The following is a 16,990-nucleotide window of genomic DNA, read 5'->3' as shown; positions in this document are numbered from 1 at the left end:
AGGCAGGGCAAGGCCACCGCTCACCCAGGGAAGGAAGTCAGCCCCGGTAACAGGGAGCCAGAGGCACAAGGACAGCCAGGACAGCCGGGGACAGCGGGAGAGCGAACGTGACATTGGGTAGAATAGACAGCTGCTGTTCTCCTTTGAATGGGCGTCCAGGACAGGGGCTCATTCCGCACAGGTAAGTTCTGCGCCTGGCTCAATCCTTTATAAACTCCAAGAAGTGGCTGGGCATGGAGGCACACGCCTGCCGTCTCAGCACTCGGGAGGCTGAGGCAGGAGGATCACTGCAAACTCAAGGCCAGCCTGGGCTACATGGTGAGACTGTCTCAAAAAACAAACAAAAAAAGGTTCTGAGGGTGCCTTTCACATTGTGCATAAGTTGCCACAACAAAGAGCATTAATCATGAAAGACTCTGTGCATTCTTTTGAGAGCTTAGTCAAATGCAGGCGTCCCCACGTGCCTGTCCAGCACGGCTCGGAAGAGGTGGCAGGACAGCCCTGTGCCGGGGAAGGAAACGGCACCACTGTAGGAAAACGCTCAGGATCCAAAACAAGCCCCTGACGTAAGACGGTCGCGTTTCCCCATTTAAAAACCAAATAATTCTAAACTTTAAAAAAACTGTTAAAAACACAGGCCAGACAGGGGCAGGCAAACCACAGGCTGTGGGGCTGATCTTTACGTACCGTCTGGGTGGCTGGCACCCCAGCGGCGCCCCAGCGGTCACAAGAGAGGGCACAGGTGGCAGAAACTCCATGTTTACCACCCACCTTGAGGGGCACGGCTGCCAAAGACACATGCTCACTGGCTCATTTCCTGAGGCAACTGTATCTTTCATGCTTTCTACTCTTTTTTTCTTTCTTTGTTTTTTTTGTTTTGAGACATAATCTCTCTAGGCAGCTCAGGCTGCTGAATTTATGGAGATCCTCCTACCTCAGCCTCCCAAGGACTAGAATTACAGCCAGCATCACCACGTCCTGATGGCTGCATATCTTTGAGACCAAAATCTAACAAGGATTGCAGAAAAAAAAGATGCGCTTAAACATTAACAATTTTAAGGAAAACAGGAATAAATGAAATACTCTTCCTGGTTTGCAGCCGATATTTGTGAGACACTTTTGGTCCCTTACGTGAATGTCACTGTTTTCTTTTTCTTTCCTTCCTTCCTTCCTTCCTTCCTTCCTTCCTTTTGACTACTGAACTACATTTCCAGCCCTGGTTTTGTTTTTTTTTGTACCAGGGATCAAACTAGGGGCCTTACGCTTGCACAGCAGGTGGTGAAACCACTGAGCTGAATACCCGACCCCATCCAGCCCTGTTTTAAAATTTTTTGTTTGTTTGTTTTTTGGTACTGGGGATTGAACTTGGGACCTTGCACTTGCAATGCAGGCACCGGAACCACTGAGCTAAATCCCCAGCCCTTGAAATCATTTTTTATTGTGAGACAGGGTCTCACCTGAATTTGTGATCCTCCTGCGTCAGCCTCCTGCATAGCTGGGGTTGCAGGCCTGCGCCACCATGCCAACCCAATGTCATTTTTGTCGGTGATCAATCTTTTCAACTTGTGCTCACCTGGGACAGGAACCAAAGCTGCCTAAATGGTCCCACTTAGCTCTTTAAGTGGAGAGAAGCCACATCACTCAATTTTAGCTTCAGGGTTTTCTTTTTTAGAAAAACAGACAAGTGGAGATCAAGAGGGTTTAGCAATATCACGTCTTCTCTCTAAAATCAGATGTGATGCCTGGAGCCATGCAGCTATCTTGTGACCATGAAGATAAGAACCCAGTAAGCAGCTGCACCAGCCACCTCCAGACTCCCTGGTGGCATCTGAAAGTGGCCCTCAGGTTACATCAACAAGAAGACAACGTTCCAGTCACTTTTCCAAGTGCTTCTTGAACTCAGCTCACTCTGAAGGAAGCAAATATTAAAATCACCAGCCTCCATAGATGGGCATGGTGGTGCACGCCTATAATCCCAGCACTCAGGAGGCTGAGGCCTGGAGGATCTCTAAGTCAAGCCCTGGGTGGGCAACTAGCAACTTTGTTAAGTCCTTGTCTCAAAATAAAAAAGGGGCTGGGGCCCAGTCCAATTAAAAAAAAAAAAGATGATGATTTCAGAGGGTAACAAATATCTCCAGAAAATGAAGCAGAGTAATGGGGCAGGCTGGTGGGGAGAAGTCACGTGGGGTGGCCGAGGGTCGCCCCTCCACGGTGACGTGGAGCCAAGGGCTCATGAGAATGAGTCAGGAGGGTCTGCAGGCAGCGAGTTCCCCACAGAGCAGTTTGCAGAAACCTCAGGGCCACTATGCCTGGCCTGGGATGGATGCCATCAGCACGTCCAAGACTCCCAGGACAGCCCAGCTTGGTGGCACATGCCTACAATCCCAGCGCTCAGGAGGCTGAGGCAGGAGGATCACCGTGAGTTCAAGGCCAGCCTGAACTACATAGTAAGACCAGTGTCTCAAAAAAACAGAAAACAGAAAGAAAGAAAGAAAGAAAACCTTAAAATCGCCAGACTCCCCTGTGTGCCCTCAGAAGTGTTAGAGTTCGTCTACTTAACTCAGTGACCTTCCTTTCTAGTAAGAAATAATAAAAAGTCGCTGCTACTGAGTGGTACTCAGGACCCTGAGGCAGGAAGTCCAAACCAGCCTGGGCAGCATAGCAAGATCCCACCTCAAAAATAGATAAATAAATAAAACTAAAACTAAACTTAAAATTGACGTCATGGGGCCAGGGGTTTAGCTCAGTGTCTCTGGCGCTGACCTGGCAAGCACAAGGTCCCGAGTCTGATCCCTGGTACTACAAAAAAATTTGATATCAGTATTGTTGGCGCATTTACAGCCAGGCTGACCCCAGAGGAGGTTCGGAGCTGAAAATCTCAATTGCGCAAATACCAACCAAGCAACAGGAGGACCTAGGAGGGCTCGGGAGATGGGGACACAAGGTCGTGACAATGTCACCTGCCACCGCAGTCAGTGTGCGGTGCCTTGGCACCATCCTAGGCCCCAGGGTCCAGGAATCCTCCTCCTCGGTCAGACCCTTGAGAAGGACGCCAAGGACGTTTCTCTTTTGTTTGTTGTCCTGGTTACTTTTCTCGTGGCTGAGACAAAATACCCGACACCCAGTGTTAAAGGGGGAAAGGTTTATTGGGCCCAGAGTGTGTAGAGGTCTGAGTCCATAATGGGCTGGATCCAAGGCTGAAACAGTTCATGGCGCCCACAAGGTAGCAAAGGCAACACCGGGAGAAGACAAACCTCTTCTGCCCCTTCTATTTTATCCAGGCTGTTTAGGGCGGGCAGCACTCGCGCCCTTAATCCTAGTGCCCTTGAGCTAGCACTGCACCACGGATCAATCCCAGCGTCACACTCTAGATGCAGCCTCCTCTGAAAGAGCCCCACCTGTGACCGAATAAGGCTTTGGGGGGGACAGCTAGACACAAACCATAATATTTTGTTTCCTTCTGTTTTGTGTGCGTGGTTTTTTTGTTTTTGTTTGTTCTGTTTTGTTCTGGGGATTGAACCTAGGGCCTTGGAGCTCAGCTACATCCCAGCCCTTTTGGATCTTTTATTTTGAGACAGGGTCTTGCTAAGTCTCTAAACTGCCCGGGCTGGGCTCAGACTTGTGATCTTCCTGTCTCAGCCTCGCCGCGTGCTGGGATCACAGTGCGCACGGGCTTCTCTCAGGTCTTCCGAGGCCCTCTGAAGCATCCCAGGAAGCACAGCCAGGGTTGTCCGCAAACTGCCTTCTCAGTGTCGCCTCCAAACCGCTGCCCGCCTTCCCTCGCGCCGGGCTGGCAGCTGCATGGCGCGCGCCTGACACCCAGTGGCCAGAAAGGGGACTGCAGGACGGTGCTGTTGGGGTTGGGGTTTTCGTTTCATTCAAGACCCAGGGTGTAGCCTGCCACCCATGCAATTCCAGAAGGCTGAGGCAGGAAGGTCGCAGGTGTGAGCCTGGCATGGGCAACTTAGGGAGACCTTGTCTCAGACTAAAGAGTAAGAAAGAGCTGGGATCAGCTCAGCCCAAAGGCTCTGGGTTCAGCTCCCAGTACCCCCCCCCAGCCCCGGGAACACAGGATCCAGGGTGCAGGGCGCCTCGAACTCCGGCCGATCCTCCTGCCTCAGCCTCCCAAATGCTGGGATTGGATTACAGGTGTGCACCTACACGCCCATGTTAACTCCGCTTTCTTGGCACTTGCCCGCAGTCTGAGAGGGTCGCCTTCCTAGTGGGGATTTGCTGCTGGGAGAGAACACAGCTCGATTATTTTTCTGCCCCCTTCTCCTCCCATCCCCTCTCCCTGCATCTCCTGGCCCCCTGCCCTTTTGCAAAAGACTGACACTTATCCTGGATATTTCTTCTTTCTTTCTTTTCTTTTTCAGTACCGAAGATTGAACTCAGGTCCTTGCGCTTGCAGGGCAGGCAGTGGAACCACTGAGCTAAATCCCTGGCCCTGTCCTGGATATTTCAAACACGTGAGATCACACGGTTGCTGACCTTTCTGTCTGGCTTCTTTCTTTCTTCCTATTTTTTTTTTTTTTTTTTAGCAGTGGCAAAGTTTATTCAAGAAAGCAAAAGTGAGGAGGTGGGGAGAAATTGGCTCCGCAGAGGAAGATTGGGCCGAGTTAAGAGAAAAAGAGAGAGCAAAGGTAAAAGTCTATACCGTGCAGCCAGGTGTGGTGGTGCACGGCTGTATCCCAGCACTCGGGAGCCTGAGGCAGGAGGATCGCCATGAGTTCCTGGTAGTGAGTTCCAGGCCAGGCTGAACTACACAGTCTCCAAAAAAAAAAATAGAGTTCAATCCCTGGTACCAAACAAAGACAATTAATCAGAATAAAAGCACAAAACGTAGATTGATCATCTCCAAGTTACTTTCCTTATAAGGAAAGGCCAGGGAGACAGAACAAGAGAAAATCGGAAACTGACCTGTTTGGGAAATGCGGCATCATCCCTGACCCTGATTTCTTGGCCAAGATAAACAGCTTAGCTTCAGCCTGGGGATTGGGATTTCACCCCAAGCAGCTCTGTTTTGAGTTTTGTCCCGCTGGCTGGGTCCAACTACACAAGTTTACTCCTCAACCTTGGCCTCCTGTCATTTTTATTGTATGGCACAAGACAGGCATGATACAGCACACCTGCAGGTTCAGCTACTGGAGACCGAGGCAGGAGGGTCCCTCCTCCAGCCCAGGAGCACGAGACCAGCTTGGCCGCTGCAGCAGATTCCATCTCAGAAGAAAGCGGTAGTGTCCACCGTGGTTTGGTTCACCATTCACCTGTTGATAGACATTGGGTAATTTCCATCTTCTAGCTGCTGAGAATATGCGCTTATGAAAAATTTTGCGTGAAAGTGTTTGTTTAAGTTCAAGTGTTGCTTTAATTTTTTTGTCTTTTGCTGGAGGTTGAACCCAGGACCTTCACACTGAGAGCTACACTCCTCTCCTTTTTTAAGAATAAATTGTATTTAATTTTATCCCATTTCCCCCCCTCAAACTCCCTCCCTTATTTTTTATCTTGAGGAAGGGTCTCACTAGTTTGAGGCTGGGCTCAAACGTGCCACCCTCCTACCTAAGCCTCCCAGGCTGCTGGGATAACAGCTTCAAGTCTTTGGGGTCAGACCTAGGAGTGAGCTACCAGGTCATAGGTCATTCTGTGCTGAACTTTTGAAGATTTTTAGACTCCTTGGTATTGACAGAGGGAGAATTCTATTCACCGGGCCAGCTTTCACCAGTTGATTTGGGGAGGGGACAACTTCCTGTGGCTGTAGAGGCCTCACAGTACCCTGGGGATAAAGGCCATAAAAGGCCCATTCAGGGAGCTAATTTGCCCCAGGTTCCAGCGGCTCAGCTGAGTCTTTGGAGTGATCCCTCACCACCTCCAGCCTAAATGAAACTGGACAGGCGAAGTGAATCAACAAAGCTGAAAGAGTTCTCAAAGGAACAAGTTTTCTGCTGCATTTTTATTCAAATCTTCCAGGTCACTAATTCACCATGTTTTCTTTCAAAGCAGGAAATACTGAGGGGGACATTTCAGGGCCTTGCAGGAAAATGCCCTTGTCGTGACATGGCAGTGGCATAAAGGAATGTTCCAGAAAACCCAGCTAACCTCGAAGCCCCGCCATAAACACACTAACCATTTGGGACAAAGCTTCCTAAAGCTGAAGTGTGAAACATGACTGCAGACATCCTTTGGACCAAGTTTAAGCTACTACACGGTGGTCTCCTCTAGAGCTTGGGCCTCAGCCAGGCCATGCCTATAATTCTCGTTATGCAGGAGGCTGAGGCAGGATTGAAAGTTTGAGGCCAGCCTGGGCAACTCACTGAGACCCTGTCTCAAACTGAAACATAACCAAGAGGTGGGCTCAGTTTGCTTAGCATGTACAGGGACCTGGGTTCAATCCCCAGTGCCATAAAAATAGTAATAATACAAATAAATATTATAAAAGAGCTCTGCCAGGCATGGTGCCATATGTCTGTAATCCCAGCACTCAGGAGGCTGAGGCAGGAGGATCACTGCAAGTTTGAGGCCAGCCTGGGCTGCATAGTCAGACCCTGTGTCAGAAAACTAGGGGAAAAAAAAAAGGACTATGAACAGGAGGGACTGAGAGTTTGGCTCGGTTTGCAGAGCTCTGGGGGCATGGGAGTAGCTCTGGTTCCATCCCAGCACCACAAGAAAGCAGGCGTCGGTGAAAAATATGAATGTGACTATTTACATTCTTTTCCTTGTACTAAGCCTTTGGTAGGTCTTCTAACCAAAGCACACTGCCTTAGAGCTGAATACAGTTTCTTTTCTTTTTTTGGTTTTCTGAGACAGGGTCTCACTATGTAGCCGAGGCTGGCCTTGAACTCAGAGATCCTCCTGCCTCAGCCTCCTGAGTGCAGTGCTGGGTTCACAGGCTTGCACCACTGCACCCGTCTTGAGGGTCGGAGGGATTAAGTCACTGGCTGGAGATGCTGAGAAGCATGCACAGAGCCAGGCTTGCTGGGGAAGGCAGGTGCCCAGTCCTCGGCTGTGATGCTCAGCCCTGCCTGGCCCAAGGGCAGCCCAGACTACAGCTGCCACAGGAAAGCAAAGGCCCAGCCCTCTTGTGCCATTGGGACCATAGCCTCCCTGCAGGTTGGCGCCTTTGCAGCCACCTTGGGATCTGTGTCCCCTGCCCAGAGCCACTCTGAATGGGCCTGAGGTGTCTCCCCTTCTGCCTGCGACTCCCCCGGGTGACCTCTATAGCAAGTTCAGAGGGAGCCAGGACACCCAGACTCATCAGGGCCTCCACTACCTTGCTGACGGGCTCAGCTTGTGCAGTCTGCAGCACAACTTCCCAGGCAGGCCTGCTGCGGGAGCAAAGCAGGCTCCAAGGCCCTTGCCATGTGGAAGCCAGCTCCACCCCATGCTGGCCCTCTGCCTGGTGACTCTTTGTTTGGTCTTAGACAGCAAGAACTCAGTAGTAAAAACCAGGGAGTAAGTCCATCTGTGGTTTTAGAAAACACACACAGAGCTGTGAACAAGAGCAGAGGGGAACAGTAGCCAAGAGGCCCTCAAATAATAAAGTATATTTAAAATACCCATTGAGAAGGGCAGGAGTCTTCAAGACACGGGCGTGGTGGCACGCAGCTGGGATCCCAGCACTTGAGAGGCTGAGGCAAGAGGATCACCACAAGTTCTCGACCAGCCTGGGCTACAGAGTGAGGCCCTGTCTCAAAAGCCAAAATAAGGCCAAGGATTTAGCTCAGTGGTTCCGCTGCCTGCCTCACAAGAGGAAGGTCCCGAGTTCGATCCCCAGTACCAAAAAAAAAAACCAAAATGAGGCCGGAGATTTAGCTCAGTGGTTCCCCACCTGCCTCGAAAACGCAAGGTCCCAAGTTCGAGCCCCAAGTTCGAAAAAAAAAAACTAACAATCTTCAGGAGTCCATCCTCACCCTGGTCGGGGCCACTTCCCATTAGCCCATCCTCAGCCACTGGGCCACCTCCCTGAGGGCACAACCCAGCCGGTGTCCACTCAGAGACAACCTGGGTCAGCACCATGGCCTCCCAAGGCGTGGACTCCAGCAAGGGTCCATGTGGGCTCTGCAGGCCCCGGAAGACGCTGGTCTCTGGTCCCTGTGCTGGGGACCACAGTGGGGACACTTGAAGCAGCTGCTCGCTAAGCAGGGCTGGGCCAGCTCTGCAGAGCCAGATTCCCAACCCTGGTGTGAAGCTGCCCCCCCCCAGGCCACCACTGCCACCAGGAGTCCCAGCGTGTGCCTCTGTGGGGAGAGGAGCAGCAAGGACAAGGAAACACGGTCATCCCAACACCCTCCTGCTGCCCTCTGTCCCCTGCTCCAGGTGCCCCAGGGCCCAGGACGCCCAACCTTGTCCCCAAATCCCTGAGTGTCCCCTGATCCAAGTCCCAGCTACAAACCTGATAGCTTCAGAAATTATTGTACATTACAAGGCATCCATGGCTGTTGCAAAAAAAGGAAAAACATTAACAGGGGGCCAGGGATTTAGCTCAGTGGTTCCGCCACCTGCCTCACAAGCGGAAGGACCCAAGTTAGATCCCCGGTACCAAAAAAAAAAAAGGTACCAAAGGAAATGAACACTTAGGTGAGGAAGGTCTTTTTCCCTTAGAAAAAATATTTTCAGGGCCGGGGATTTAGCTTAGTGGCTTTGCCGCCTGCTGCGCAAGCACAAGGACCCGAGTTCTATCCCCAGTACCAAAAAAGAAAAGAAAAGAAAAGAAAAACCTGGACCAGGGATTTAGCTCAGTGGTTCCGGCACCTGCCTCACAAGCGCAAGGTCCTGAGTTCAATCCCTGGTACCAAAAAAAAGAAAAAATATTTTCAGTTACATGGTCACAGGATTATTACCAAATACTTGATCTGATCAAAGAATGTGCTGAAAAAAAATAAAAAGAATGTGGTGAGTGCTTAAATTTTTTTTAAAAAATGTATTCCAAGAAAAGACATACTGGGCAGGGAATGTAGCTCAGTGACACAGCACCTGCCTGGCAAGCGCCAGTCCCTGAGTTCAATTCCCAGTATCAAAAAAAGAAAAAGAAAAAGAAAAAGACACATTGCCACCAATCCCCCTCAAAATCCTCCTGCTCACTTGGAACATATCATCCTCTCCTCTTCATCACTTTCTGCAGCAACTCTGGAGTCCTCTTTCCTGAGGGTCCTTAGTTCCACTCTCCTGGCTGCCTTGAGGTCCTGAATCCTCAGGGGTTTGTTTGGTTTTTTTGGTACCAGGGATCAAACTCAGGACCTTGCGCTTTCAAGGCAGGCACCAGAACCACTCAGCTAAATCCCCAGCCCAGGGGTTGTTTGTTTTTTTTTTTTTGGTACGGGGGATCGAACTCGGGAACTTGTCCTTGCCAGGCAAGCAGCAGAACCACTGAGTTAAATCCCCAGCTGCTTGTTTGTTTTTGACACATGGTCTCACTATGAATTCAGACTGGTCTTGAACTCACTATGTAGCCCAGGCTGGCCTTGAACTCATGGTGATGCTCCTGCCTCAGTCTCCTGAGTGCTGGGATCACAGGTGTGCACCACCATGGCCAGCTCTGAATCATAAGGTTTGTAAGCAGAAATTGCTCTGCTGTTCCCAGCCACTCAGGCTCCTACACTCAGGCTCGTCTGCTCGCCGCTGACCAAATCCAAGGAGGCCAGGTGTTTTGGAAAAAGGATTTGTTCAAAGCTGGCTCTGAGGAGCCGAGGGCCGTGTGCCATGTGTGGTGGGAAAGGGACAGAGCCGCGATGCTTGTCCCTTCAGCCACCTCCAGCCACTGTCCCCTTTCTCATGGACCAGAACCTGGGCTCCAGCGTCTGCATATTCCGTCTCTCCTTTTAGGCGGAGGGGAGGAAATGTTAGTTAGGAGCTCAGTGGGAGGAAGTCTGGAGACACTGCTTGGCTCTAGAAGGAAAACCCTAAGTGTTAAAGTTCCGTCCTGAGTGATGATCAGCATCAGCGTCACAAGCCCTCCTTACCCGGTGGGAGAAACGTCAGCGCTCTGGGAAGAGCGACTCTCAGACCACAAGCCACAGGGATCCAGCAAAGGGGGAGCGTGCGGACTTCCCCCAGAAAGATTTGTCCAGCAAACACCCAGGCGCCTGCTCGGGACCCAGCCCCCAGAGGAGGCACAGCAGGGCTGGGGCTGGGTTTAGGGGCGTGGCGAGGTTCCAAGGTGTGGGCAGCACTGTAAACGGGTCTGAGTCCAGAGTGCAGAAAGGATGAGTACTGACGGTGCAATGAAGACCACATATTCCAGAGCAAGACTCTCACCTACCAAAGACTCTCACCTACCAAGAGGAGCACGGCTTCTGCTGATTCTAGGACTCCAACCGATACACAAGAGCAATTCAGCAAACTTAGTTACTTTTACAGCATGTTAAGACAACAATCGTTACTGCCTGAATTATACCAGGACAACTACATTTTTGTTTGGTTTGGTTTTTTGGTACCAGGGATCAAACTCGGGTCCTTGAGCTTTCAAGGCAGGCAGCGGAACCACTGAGCTAAATCCCCAGCCCTCAGCTACATTTTTGTTTGGTTTGGTTTTGGTTTTTTGAGACAGGGCCTCGATTTGTAGTTCAGGCTGGGCTTGAACGCCCAGTGATCCCCGTCTCAGCCTCCCGAGTGCTGGGATTATAGGCATGAACCACCACAAGGGCTTCAATTTTTCTAAACATTTAATCCTACCAAGACAGTAGAGAGCAGAAAAGATTTTGACAAGTTTAGAACCTCATTTTAAAAGTTCTATTGTAAATTTTACTAACAGATCAATATCCTAAGCCTTGTTTTTTGGGGGTTTTTTTGGTACCGGGGATCAAACTCTGGTCCTTGCGCTTGCACAGAGGCGGCAAGACCACTGAGCTAAATCCCCGCCCCCTAAGCCTTGTTTTAAAGAAAGACAATACCATTCTTTATATCACATTTTAAATTTTTTGTAACTGTTTCTCTTAGAAGAAACTGTCTCCACCTGGCATGGTGGCGCACTCCTGTGATCCCAGCACTCGGGAGGCTGAGGCAGGAGGAACACTATGAGTTCGAGGCCAGCCTGGGCTACATAGTGAGACCTTCTCTCAAAAAAAACAACCTTTGGGCTGGGGATTTAGCTCAGTGGTTCCACTGCCTGCTGTGCAAGCGCAAGGACCTGAGTTCAATCTCTCGTACCAAAAAAAATAAAAACAAAAACAAAAAAACCAACCTTTTACATTCTTACAAAATTATGCCACTCCACACATAGGTAACCAGTAGTTTTAAAACTCATGGTATTAATTCATACTTGTGTCCCTGACTGTGTCATCTATAAATGTAAGCACTGGCCATCTAGAAAAGAACATATAACATACTGCAGGTGGGAAAAGCCCGAAATCTTTGTTTCTGAACCAGGCTTTATTTATTTATTTATTTTAGACAGGTTCACACAGTGGTCCTCGTCCTTCAGCCTCCCAAGTGCAGGGATTACAGGCATGTGCCACCATGCCCAGATACAAAGTGATTTCTTTTTTTAAATTCTTTTGGTACTGGGGATCGAACTCAGGTCCTTGAGCTTGTGCAGCAGGAGATGAAACCACTGAGCTGAATCTCCAGCCCTACAAAGTGATTTCTTAAAAAAAAAAAACAAAAACACATTTTTAAGTACTTAATTTAAGCAAATACTAGACAGTAAAATAATAGCAGTTTATCTACTACAGAGAAGCAAACAAGCCTTTTTAGCATCTCTGGGTTTTTTGAGGTTTTTTGTTTGAATCTTGCTTTGAGTTCAGGATGGCCTCGAACTCGCGAGGATCCTTTTGGCTCAGCCTCCCAAGTGTTGGATCACACGCCTGTGCCACCACACCTGGCCTTTAACATCTCTTCCAAGTAGTAGCGTTAGGCGGCACAAACAGCCCCACAGAGACCAGGTAAGTCCCGAGGTGAGCCCTCGCACAGCAAGGTGTTTTGCACCGTTACCTGAATGTGCAAAGCGCCGTGCTTACACCCATGGCTAATTTCAGGACATCTCTAACCAACACGGCCAGGACCCTCAGGCCCTTCGATGGAGACAGTAGGGCAGCGCAAAATCAACACTGCCCTCCCACCCACCTTCCTGTGCCCCCGGCCGGGGTCCCCTGAGAGGCGAAGATCGAGGTGCTGTCAACACGTGCGCTGCTCAAACCAGTCGGGGAGAGCCGGGCGCTGTTCCCCGCCTGCTGGCCGACTTGTTATTATATATGTGCTGCCGAAAGCGAGCACAACTTGCAGGTTATTGATTGGAGGAGACAAACGTCCTTCAAGTTGCAGACCACGCCCACACACGCACATCCTAGGCTTCTGCCTGGTGCTGCCTGGTGGTTTGCTGAGGTTTTTGTCTGCATTTTACTTTTGCCTTTGCGTTTGCGTAACTGGGGATTGAACTCAGGGCCTTCGCTATGAGCTACATCCCCGGCCTCTTTGTTGAGACTGGGATCTTCCTAAATTGCCAGGGTTGAGCTGAATTGCGATCCTCCTGCCTCGGCCTCCCAGAGTGCTGCGACCAGAGGTGAGGGATGGACAGTTTCTTTGTGGACAACATTGTGAGTTAGGCAGGACAGGTATTTCTCCTCCTTTCAACAAACAGGGCAGCTGAGGCCTAGAGAGTGCCAGGGCGTGTCCGGGGTGGTGACCCCGCTTAGGGATTCACTCCCAGGCAGCCGGACCCCAGCGCGGTGGGGCCCAGATACCCCGGGCTGGGGAGGCCAGAGCAGGCGTCCACAGGAACTAGAGGCGCGGAAACACGTGGGAGGTCACTCGGGGCTCAGGGACACCGCGGCCAGGGCGCCGGGGGAAACACCATGAGAGAAAGGGAATGAGCATGTGGCCTGGGTGTGTGTAAGGCTGCTCAGCAACAGGAGAGAGGCATGCCCTGTCCATAGCACCCAAGGGGGAACCTGGGCCATTCACTGGGTTAAAAGATAAACTGAGGCCCGGGGATGTAGCTCAGGGTGCCGCACCTGCCTCGCAAGTGCAAGGTCCTGAGTTCAATCCCTGGTACCAAAAAAAAAGGTAAACTGAGAGCCTAGCATTCGGGAAGCTGAGGCAGGAGGATTGCTGCAGGTTGGTGAGTTCAAGACCAGCCTGAGCTACATAGTGAGACCCTGTCTCAAAAAAAATAAAAAATAAAAAAAGATAAACTGAGGCACATCAAATCTGAAAACAAAGTATTTGACCTGACAGCGGTTCATGAACCAGGCAGCAGCAGAGGGCGAAAGGTCGGGGGTCCGCTGAGGGGAAAACGTGTCTGAAGTGTTCAGGAAGCAAGACAGGAAGTCATTGCCGTGTGGACCCGACCTCCCCTACCCTGTCCTTGGTGCTCTCACCAAGGCACCCAGGCTGCCTCTAGCTCCTGGCTCAAGTGATCTTGCCTCAGCCTCCCAAGTGCTGGGATGATAAGAACTACATATGTGATTGGTTAAAGTGCACAGCCCTGATTGGGCCGGGGATTTAGCTCAGTGGTTCCAACGCCTGCTGCGCAAGCGCAAGGACCCAAGTTCGATCCCCAGTGCCAAAAAAAAAAAAAAGAAAAGGGCACAGCCCCATGTGGCACTTCAGTTAAATTGAACCTGTTACTAAGTTTTGTTTTGCTGTTTACGTGGAAACCTTGAGTGCGGGCCTCTGTCTCCTGGCCTCGGAGTGATGGTGTGTGCTTGTTTGTTTGTTTGCTGCAGTGGTTCATTTTCTGGTGGCCGGCCCAGGCCTTTGCCAAGCCGCGCTCTGGCAGGGAACTGAACCCCTGGCCCCCAGTTAAATTTTTCTTTTCTTTTTTTTTTGGTACCGGGGATTGAACTCGGGTCCTTGAGCTTGCAGCAGGTGGTGAAACCACTGAGCTAAATCCCCGGCCCTCCAGTTAAATTTTTCAACAATCAGGATCTTGAGGTTGGATTGGTCCTAGTGAGGACCCTGTTGTGTTTGGGAAATGCGGGACCAGCTTCTTCTCAGAAGTAGAGTTGCGGGGGAGGCGCCCCCACCCCCATAAGCTCAGGCCCACTCCAGCTTCAGCCCAGGGAAGGGGAGGGCACGGTGGGCTCTATCGGCTGCTGCTGGGGACAAAAAGAAACTGCTCCCTACAGCCCTCCTGGGTTATTTTTTATTTTGAATAGGTTTAAATCCTGGAATTTCTTCTTTGTTGCTTTTCAAATTCTGATTTTTATTTTGCTTTGTTTTTTGAGACAGGGTCTTACTATGAAGCTCACACTGGCCTGGAACTCATGGCAATCCTCCTGCCTCAGCCTCCCAAGTGCTGGGATTGCAGGCCTGTGACACCACACCAAGCTGATTTTTTTGTTTGTTTGGTTTTTTGTTTTTGATACAGGGTCTCTCTATGTAGCTGAGGGTGGCCTCAAACTTGTGGAGATCCTCCTGGCTCAGCCTCCCCATTGCCAGGATCACAGGCATGCGCCACTACCACCTGGCACTTGTCTTTCTGATCCCCTGCTGTCCTCACTGCAGTGGTTTGGGTCCCTTTGTCCAGGTTCATCAAGAAGGAACTCGGCCAAGTTGGGGCAGCAGCCAGCCTGCCTTGATTCTACAGGCGGGGCTGCTGGCGCAGGAATCTCATGCAGTCAGTTTAACTGGAATCCCCAGCTGTGACGGCCGGGCTAAGGCATTTCCTCTGGGTTTTTCTGTCCACTGAACCTTTCCTTGGCTGTAAATCGCCACCTGTTCTGATCACTCCTCTCTGGTGAGACCCCATGGAACAGCCCCCTTGAATGGCATCAGCCTACCTGTTGTGGTTTTATTTTTCCTTTTAGTCATTTGTTTGCTTATCTGTTCTACCCAGTGTTCTCACCTCTGTTGTTGCTTTTTGATTGGGGACTGAACCCAGGGGCTTCACCCGGAGCTACATCCCAGTTCTTTTTTATTTTTTGTTTCCAAATAGGGTCTTGCTAAGTTGCCCAGGCTGGGCTGGAATTTACCATCCTCCTGCCTCAGCCTCCTGAGTGCTGGGATCACAGGCTGGGCCACCAGCCAGTTTTGCCTTACCGTTCTTTGAGGGATGTCATGAATCCTTTTTCTTTAACACCCTCTCTGGAAGGTAAACACCACACACAACGTGGCCCGTGGAAACTGACAGTGTCTTTTTAATGTCCTGAGCCACCACCACTCAGTGTCCCACAATAGTTGCCGGTTTCTATTCCCAGGCCCTCCCTCCGCATCCCGAACACTTCCAGTCCTCTGTCACTCTGGGGGGTGACTGGCCAGGAGAAACTGCCCACACACCCGGCACTGGTCAGTGAGGGGCACGTGGGGTCACCACTCCCCACTCCCGGCTGGGCGGCGGGTGCCTGCATCCTAGAAAACTGCCCCTCATGGCTGAGGCCCAGGAGAGAGGGAGGGGGCCCACGGGCCATGCCCCTCCAGGCTTCGCCTGCATGAAGAGAGTCCTCCTGCCGCCCTCCAACAGCACAGGGGCTCCTTGAACCTGTATCACGACCCAAACCTTAGCCCCTGACCCATTTTGAGCTGATGGGGGGGGCACTGAAACCAGGGAGCTCCAAGTTACACCCCCATTCTTTGTGAACACTTTCATTTTGAGACAGGATCTCACTAAGTTGCCCAGCCTGGCCTGAGCTTGCAATCCTCCTGCCTCAGCCTCCTGGGAAACCAGAATTATAGATGTGTGCCTCCACACCCAGTGTGAGCTGATTTTCGTAACTGGTGAGAGACAGGGGTCTAGTTTCTGCATGTGGATGGACATCCATCTGCCCGCACCAGGGACTGAAAAGACAGTTCCTTCTCCAGTGAGTGCTCTTGCACTGTTGTCAAAACAGCTGTCAGCGCGTGGGGCTTCTTCCCTTTTACATTCTCCTTTCCTGATCACAGCTTCTGGCTCAAGGCAGGACCAAGTTTAACTGGAAGGAGGTGGGGCTGCAGCTAAAGAGGGGACCCCCCATCCTGCCCCTCCGTGAGATGCGGGCCCAGGCCTCTGCCTTGGCTTTCTAGGGAGTGAATAGAGCCAGGGTACAGCCGGGCATGGCAATGCATGCCTGTAATGCCAGCACTCAGGAGGCTGAGGCAGGAGGATCACCTTGAGTTCAAGGGCAGCCTGGAGCACGTATCAAGATCCTGTCTCAAAAAAAAAAAGAAAACGAATCCGAGTGCAGTGTTCCGGCTGGGGGGGTCTCTGACCAACCAAGGCCCTCAGCGCCCTGCAGGCTCTGCAGTGCCCTAGTTACCTGCGGGTGTCCTACCTCGGCTCTCCACAAGCAGGGCTGGCAGCTGTGGGACCTCAGAGGGGCTCTCGCCTTCCTGTCCCAGGACTTTCCCAGGAGTGGGAGGAAAGGGGAAATGGAAGGGTCCCTCGCTATCCACGCCAGAGCTGGGCAACAGGACACGGGACTCACGGGAAGTGAACCTCACCACTTCGGGGACTCAGAGGAGCGACGACCCGGGGTGCAGAGGGCCCCAGGAAAGAGCCGGGTTCTCACCTGGGGTAGCTCGGAGCCCTCGAGGTTTCCCAGTGGAAGGCCTCACCACGGAGACCGGGCGGTGCCCACGGGGCACCTGTCACTACCCCCTGGATGCAGACAGCTGGACCACCAGCCTGGCCAGGCTGAGGAACCCGGCTGCAGGGCTGGGACACAGAGCAGCAACTGTACACAAGTAGGAGCCCGCAGAGCTGGGCTGAAGCTCAGTGGCAGAGTTGGCCCTGGGGGTGTGCAAGGGACCAGGGTGGAACTGAGGGAGGGGGAGGGGAAGCCAAGATGTCAGCTCCTCCCTAGAAGGTGGCTGGACCCTGGCAACAGGAGGAAGAGCCCCTCTCTGAGCCCAAGATGGGGGGGCCTGGCCCATGGGACTCACCCCCTGCTGCCAGGCCTGTGAATGAAGCTTTGGCTTAGAGGCCTGGACAGCAGCAAACAGGGCCAGTGTCCCTGGAAGGAGACAGAGTGGCTTTGTCTTCACTGGGCTCCAGGCCTCCAGGCTCTTACCATCCTGAGCGAGGAGGGGGAGGAGAGGGGAGGGGGGAGGAGGGGCCCCTGGAGGGCTCTGGCCTCTGCTT

General features: G+C 51.7%; 1 long non-coding RNA gene across 1 annotated transcript; it reads right to left on the bottom strand.

Annotated features, from left to right (window-relative positions):
* Positions 1 to 2,831: 2,831 nt before the first annotated feature.
* LOC147827373 (uncharacterized) lies at positions 2,832 to 16,852 on the bottom strand. The gene is made up of 4 exons (XR_015452497.1): positions 16,419 to 16,852; positions 4,921 to 5,267; positions 4,658 to 4,770; positions 2,832 to 4,233 (listed from the first exon to the last, which is right to left on the bottom strand). It is a non-coding gene; the product is annotated as an uncharacterized LOC147827373 (long non-coding RNA).
* Between the last annotated feature and the right edge of the window lie 138 nt (positions 16,853 to 16,990).

Source organism: Heterocephalus glaber, unplaced genomic scaffold (genome assembly GCF_053883595.1).
Source record: "Heterocephalus glaber isolate CG9 unplaced genomic scaffold, H.glaber_assembly_v1.0 deba00001447, whole genome shotgun sequence".
In the NCBI taxonomy this organism is placed as follows: Eukaryota; Metazoa; Chordata; class Mammalia; order Rodentia; family Bathyergidae; genus Heterocephalus; species Heterocephalus glaber.
Note: the sequence above shows the minus strand (reverse complement) of the source record. Positions and strands in the feature narration are given on the sequence as shown.